The following is a 7,728-nucleotide window of genomic DNA, read 5'->3' as shown; positions in this document are numbered from 1 at the left end:
AATCAAATTTGAGAAAATTCCACAATCAGAAAATTTTTTTCAAAAAAAAAAAAAAAATTCGAGAACACCTCGGTCATGGCAAGTTATTTCCCACAATCCATTCCCCAATCAACGTACATCCCAGAAAAAATCATCTCTCTAACTATCCTAGTTCAAAAGTTGTATCGGAACATTTTCACGTCGAAAATATATCTCTAAGTCCAGACCGATGCACCACGTAATCTCGGGCAGACCGATGCACAACGTAAATGACGATCGGGACCGGGGCGATCGGTCGTATCTGACACCGCCGGCTCGGTTCTAACATCGTCAATGAGTCGGGGTTGTAAAAAAGGACGTGAACATTTTTCCTTATAAAAATCAAACCCGACCATGGATTTTGATTCTGATTGTTGATTATCGCTACTAGAACATATAAGGAGGCAACCAAATCAAATTTGAGAAAATTCCACGATCAGAAAATTTTTTTCGAAAAAAAAAAAAAATCGTAATCACCTCGGTCATGGCGAGTTATTTTCCGTATTTCATTCCACAATCAACGTACAACATAGAAGAAATCATCTCTCTAACTATCCTGGTTCAAAAGTTGTATCGGAACATTTCACGTCGTAATATCTCGCCAAGTCCAGACCTCGGCGATAGGTAGTATCTGACACCGTCCGCTCGGGACTGACATCGACTTGGACTCGGGCTGATGATGGGGAGGCGTTTAAGGACGTGAACATTTTTCCTTATAAAAATTAAAGTCGACAATGAATATTGATTCTGATTACTGATTTACGCTTTAAAAACACATTAGAAGGCAACCAAATCGAATTTGAGGAAATTCCACGATCAGAAAATTTTTTTCGAAAAAAAAAAAAATTCGAGGACACCTCGGTCATGGCAAGTTATTTCCCACAATCCATTCCCCGATCCACGTACATCCCAGAAAAAATCATCTCTCTAACTATCCTGGTTCAAAAGTTGTATCGGAACATTTTCACGTCGAAAATATATCTCTAAGTCCAAACCGATGCACCACGTAAACTAGGGCAGACCGATGCACCACGTAATATCGGGCAGACCGATGCAGAACGTAAACTCGATCATACCGATGCTTCACGTAATCTCGATCTTACCGATGCACCACGTAAACAAGGGCAGACCGATGCAGAACGTAAAGTAGATCTTACCGATGCACCACGTAATCTCGATCTTACCGATGCACCACGTAATCTCCATCTTACCGATGCACCACGTGAACTGGATCTTACCGATGCACCACGTAATCTCAATCTTACCGATGCACCACGTGAACTGGATCTTACCGATGCAGAACGTGAATTGGATCTTACCGATGCACCACGTAAACTCGATCTTACCGATGCACCACGTAATCTCGATCTTACCGATGCACCACGTGAACTGGATCTTACCGATGCAGAACGTGAATTGGATCTTACCGATGCACCACGTAAACTCGATCTTACCGATGCACCACGTAATCTCAATCTTACCGATGCACCACGTGAACTGGATCTTACCGATGCAGAACGTGAATTGGATCTTACCGATGCACCACGTAAACTCGATCTTACCGATGCACCACGTAATCTCAATCTTACCGATGCACCACGTGAACTGGATCTTACCGATGCAGAACGTGAATTGGATCTTACCGATGCACCACGTAAACTCGATCTTACCGATGCACCACGTAATCTCGATCTTACCGATGCACCACGTGAACTGGATCTTACCGATGCAGAACGTGAATTGGATCTTACCGATGCACCACGTAAACTCGATCTTACCGATGCACCACGTAATCTCAATCTTACCGATGCATCACGTAATCTCGATCTTACCGATGCAGAACGTAAACTCGATCATACCGATGCACCACGTTATCTCGGCAGACCGATGCAGAACGTAAAAAAAAAGCTTACAGCACGCGGTGTTCCCAAGCGGTCACCCATCCAAGTACTAACCGCGCCCGACGCTGCTTGGCTTCAGTGTTCAATTTCAATTTCAATTTCAAATGGGCTTTATTTGTCTTTGTGATAGTTACAGATATGTGCCTATATAGGCCATGTTAATCAACAATAATGGTTTATATACAGTTCCTACCAGATAATTCTGGTATTATCAGTTACATTTCATATACATATAATAAAAAATTTTTAAGTAATTTCAGGGTGTTTGGGAATTTTTGTTTGATATCGTATATTTATTTATTTTATTATAATAGGGGATTTTCAGGAAAAATTTAGGAATAAAAAACCTGATATAAATAATTTGGGGAGGGATGGGGGGTGGGTTGGGGATATATATATACAGTTATGTACAGTTTTAGCATTTACAAATTTTTATATACAATTTTATATACATGTCTGGGAAGGGGTTCCCGTTATGCTAAACGGCGATTCTCAATTCAGCTAACGGCCGCCATTTGCTAGTCGTGGCCAGTCCCCATTTCTCGTAGCACCGTTCGTGTCGCTGTTGGGTCTAGTACCCGTAGGACCGATTGGTTGTTACGATAACAGGGCGATGGATACGCCATTCGCATTGGCTGCCGCTACCTTTCGTTGTGATTCGTCGTCAAGACATATTTTTCAAAATGTCGGTATGTGACATGGCCGGTCTTGGAAGATGGCGGTTTTCATAGGGGTTTTTGGGTGTTTGGGGTGGGTTTTTAGGGAGGTTTAAGGAATATGGGAAGGAATTGGTACGGGAGGGGGTGAGGGGATGCGTGGAGTCGCGTTTTCGTAATTTGTCTTGTCAGTGCGTTGGATTTACACTGGAATTCGTAGAAATCGCTAGATACTTTGTTTAGGTACTCGCGGATGGTTGGAATATCCGCGAGTTCATGTAGTTTGGATATCCTAGTGTAATACGGCTTGCTCAAGGCCAATCTTAGGATTTTGTTTTGAAGGTTTTGAATGGGCCTTATTGGAAAGGGCCTAAGGTGACAAAATGCCGGCGCAGCGTATGTGACTACTGGCCGGATGTATGTTTTGTAAATGAGCAATTTGTTTTTTTCATTCAGCATACTTTTACTGCACAATAGAGGATGCAGTATCTTTTTGATGGCGTATCCTTTATGGATTTGTGCTTTGATATGGCGGTGGAAATTTAGCCTTTCGTCCAATTCAATGCCCAGGTACTTAACGGAGCTTTTTGGAACAATTTCCGTATTATTGATTTTTAATTTGTCTAAGATTACTTTTTCATTCCGTCTTCTGCTAAACACGATCTGCTCTGCTTTGGTCTCATTCAGTTTTATTTTCCATCTGTCAAAGTAATTGATAAGTACTTCGAGATGGTTTTTCAGCTCGCGATTGGCGTCTTCAGCGCTGGATGAGTGGGCATATATGGCCGTGTCATCCGCGAAGAGGGCGATTTTTGTTTTGTTATGTTTCGGGATATCCTGGACGTAGATATTGAATAATCTAGGTCCAAGGACTGATCCCTGCACAATTCCTGCTTTTATATTTTTGGGCGCGGATGTTTCATTCCCTACGCGTACTATGAATTTTCTGTTATTGAGATATGAGTAAATGGTCTTTATGAGGAATTTCGGGAATTTAAGTTTTATTAATTTGTAGGTCAGCCCCTCTATCCAAACTTTGTCGAACGCCTTTTCGATGTCGAGGAGGAGCATGACCGTGTGGTTTTTATTATTGAAACTATTTATTACGTCAACTACGATTCGGCAGATTTGCTGTGTCGAGCTGTGTTTTTCCTTGAAGCCAAATTGATGGTCATCGCGAATTTTATTGTTTTTCATAACTTGTTTTATTTTTCCTAACAGGATTTTCTCGGTCAGCTTGCTGAGGTTAGACAGTAGACTGATCGGACGGTAGTTGCCGGGAGAAGTTGTGACTTTCCCGGCTTTGGGGATAGGGGTTACTACTGCTGTTTTCCAACAGCTAGGCCAGTGTTGAAATTTGAATACAGCGTTTATGATGTAGTTCAGTTGAACTATGGCCTTTCTGGATAGGTTCCGGATCAGTCTATTGTCCACTTCGTCCTTTCCTGGAGCTTTGTTTAGTGGAAGCTTTTTAATTTCGTCCCGTATTTCCGATGGATTTGTTAATAGATGATTTTCGGGCTTTACGAAGCGGTTCGAATTTATAAAGTCTTCCACTCTTTTCCGTATGTCTGCTTGTTCTGGACTATCGGTCTGGGATATGTGGTGAGCGGTTTCGAAGTTTTCCGCAAGTACGTCCGCTTTTTCTTTATCGGTGATGTAATTCGCGGAATTTTGGACCAAGATGGGAACTTGGGAGAATTTTTGAATACTGGATTTGACTGTTTTCCAGAGATCTTTGTTATTAGAATTTAGCCTGGAGATTTTCTGTTCCCATCTTTCGTTCTGGAAAATTTTTATGTGGTTTCGGATTTCGCGGGTGTATGAGTTTAAGAGTGTTTTATCGACTTGTCTTTGGTGGGATTGCCACCTTTTTCTGATTTTATTCCTGAACTTGATCAAGTCGATAATATGGGCTGGTAGTTTTTCTGCTACTTCAGCTCTCGGTTTTTTGGAAATTGTTTTATCGCGGGCGTACTTGAGGGCCTTCGTAAACTTTTCAATTTCCCGTTCGATGTCGGAAGCAGTTTCGATTTTATTGTTGATAGTTATTTTACTATCTAATATTGTACGAAATTTTGCCCAATCAGCGTTCGAATAGTCGTACACTAATTTTGTTGGGTTTCTTTCGCTGCTATAATTGACCGAGAAGATCACTGGATTATGATCGGACCCTAACTGACAACTCGCGTCCGGGATACTATTCAAGTTAATATTCTTAGTGAGTATTAAATCGATAGTACTCGGAGCTTTTCCATTGTCTGGAAAATGAGTGTGTCCGTTAGGGATGTTCAAAATTACGTCATCATTAGCTTCAAGGAAACTGAATAGACGATTTCCATTGGTGTTTCTGCAGTTGCAGTTCCATTCTTCGTGTTTAGCATTTAGATCGCCTAGAACTATTACTTTATTTTTCCTAGAAAATAGGAATCTTAGGCAGTTGGTACTGAATTTGCGACTGGGGCTATTATACACCGCCGTTATGATTAAGTTGCCATCAATCTGGACGCTAGCGTTCTCTATTGTGCAGTTGATGGTAGGCAAAATGGTGGATGCGATAAGGTTCTTTACTAGTATAGCGATTCCACCGAATCCAGAGTTGTCTTGTCTGTCTTGCCTATATGTCTGGTATCCTTTAATGAAAAGTTTGTGGTTGTTTTTCAGTTTTGTCTCGTTGATAGTCAGTATGTCTATTTGGTTGTAATTTAGAAAATTGGAGATCTCCAGGAATTTTTGGGATACTCCATTCGCGTTCCAAGTCGCGATTTTTAATGACTTAGTCATTTAAATTGAGGAAGAATTCCAGTATGACGTACTTTCTTTCGGCGGGGCTTGCATTTTGCAGCTGCTGGTTGAGTCTTTTGACGTCTGTCAGTAGTTGTCGTATGTCCACGTATTGGTTCAGTCTGTTGAACTCGCTTTTCAGCTCGTAAAACGCGTTTTGGAAGTTATTTGTGTTATTTGTGTCATGAGTTTTGTTTGTTGGGGGGGAAGTTGGGGTTTTGGGGGTGGTTTGGGGGTTGGCCATGCCACTTACCGGTTTTTGCTTGGCCTCTTGGGCCTTTCTCCTTTCTTCCCAGACATTCACGGCCGGGATTGGAGCTTCGCGGTAAACTTTGGGGGCGGCAGGGGCGGCGGTTTTGGCGTTCCTCGCCCTGCGGTTGCAGATGTTCACGTAAATCGCGCACTCGGTACTGTTTGCGGGGTGACTCCCGAAACAGTTCGCGCACTTTGCCGGCGTATTCATAGATTTTGGGCACTCGCGAGTCGCGTGATTTTCCGCGCACTTGAGGCAGTTTGGGGTCCTATGGCAGTTGGCCGTGGCATGTCCCCACATCTGGCAGTTGTGACATTGGATTACTTCCCTTTTTGTGTAGTACTTGTTCCACCGAACGGCTGTATAATTAATAACGCGGACTTCCTTCTGTATTTTCCGGAGCGTTATCGTATTTCCGGTGACGACCATGTACGCCGGTGATTTCGTTGCTTTTAGTTTGTGGATTTCCACAACCGGAATTCCTAGTTCCTGGAGTTCAGTTTTAATCTCTTCCAGGTCTGGATCAGAATCCAGTCCCCTCAGCGTAAATGCATGGGTTTTTTCTTCCCTTGGGGTGTAGGTGTGGTATTTCACGTCGTTTTCATCAAAATATTTTTCTAGTTTCTTTCTGTCTTCTACCGTCTCGGTGTAGACGGTGGAGTTCATGGCACTGTATTTAATATAAAATTTGCCATTTATAACTTTCGTTATGTCGGCCACCGTTTTGTTATGTTTTTTGAAAACGCCGTTGACCACTATTGGCGGGGGTTTCCGTTGATTTTTTCTAATTTCAACGGTTGCTGCATTGACTTCTACCTCATTTGGATTGAGGTAGTTAAATTTATTTTTGATTTCTACAGGGATTGTTTTTTTGTCCTTCCTTTTCCTGATAGATGTTGTTGGATGCGTGAAGTTTGGGTTTTCCACATCTCCAACTCGACTTCTCTTTTTGGCGACTCTCGGGGGGTCAGTTTCATTATCAGATGAATCTGAAGGGAGTTTCATTTCCTGGTCGTCCATCATTTTAATAAAGTTCTGATAAAATTTTTGAAATTCCTTTCAAAAAGGAATTCAAAAGCGGTCGGTTTCACGCGAAACTCGGCCGTTTCAGGGCCTTTCGGACCCGAGCAGGTAAAATTTCGTCACTCACTCAGTCTATTCTTGGCTCTGGAATGCGGCTTGGCGCCGTCTGGTCTAACACAACGGTCACTTTCACAGGTCAGTTTTAACGTTCACAAATTCCACAACTATCTCTACGGAGCGATTTTGGGTATAACCTCTCAGCACAGTGTTCTGACGAGAACTGGCAATTTCAGCGTGGTATGGCCGTAAACAACAAATATAGCGATATTTTCTATGATATCTCACTTTTTGGGAGCGGAAAGGACGTGAACGTTTTTCCTTATAAAAAATGAAATAACTTTTGGATATTAATTCTGATTGTTGATTTAAGTTTTAAGAACACATTAGGACATATCTCAATGAAATTTGAGGGATTTCCGAAATCGAAAAATATTTTTCGAAAAAAAAAAAAAATCCCAGAAGACCTCGGTCATCTCAAGTTTATTTCCATATTCTATTACACAATCAACGTACATCACAAAAGGAACCATCTCTCTAACTATCACAGTTAAATTTTTGTATCGGAACATTTCACGTCGGAATATCTCGCTAAGTCCAGACCGGGGAGATCGGTCGCATTTGACACCGTCCGCTCCGGTCTAACATCGTCTTGGAGTCGGGGGTAACGATGGAGAGGCGTTTAAGGACGTGAACATTTTTCCTTATAAAAATTAAAGTCGACAATGAATATTGATTCTGATTACTGATTTACTCTTTTAGAACACATTAGAAGGCAACGCAATCAGATTTGAGGAAATTTCAAGATCAGAAAATTTTTTTCGAAAAAAAAAAAAATTCAAGAACACCTGGGTCATGGCAAGTTATTTCCCACAATCCATTCCACAATCAACGTACAACATAGAAGAAATCATCTCTCTAACTATCCTGGTTCAAAAGTTGTATCGGAACATTTCACGTCGAAATACCTCGCCAAGTCCAGACCGGGGCGATAGGTAGTATCTGACACCGTCCGCTCGGGACTGACATCGACTTG

The sequence above is a fragment of the Harmonia axyridis genome, chromosome X (assembly GCF_914767665.1).
Source record: "Harmonia axyridis chromosome X, icHarAxyr1.1, whole genome shotgun sequence".
Classification (NCBI taxonomy): Eukaryota; Metazoa; Arthropoda; class Insecta; order Coleoptera; family Coccinellidae; genus Harmonia; species Harmonia axyridis.
This window is presented reverse-complemented; position numbering follows the sequence as displayed.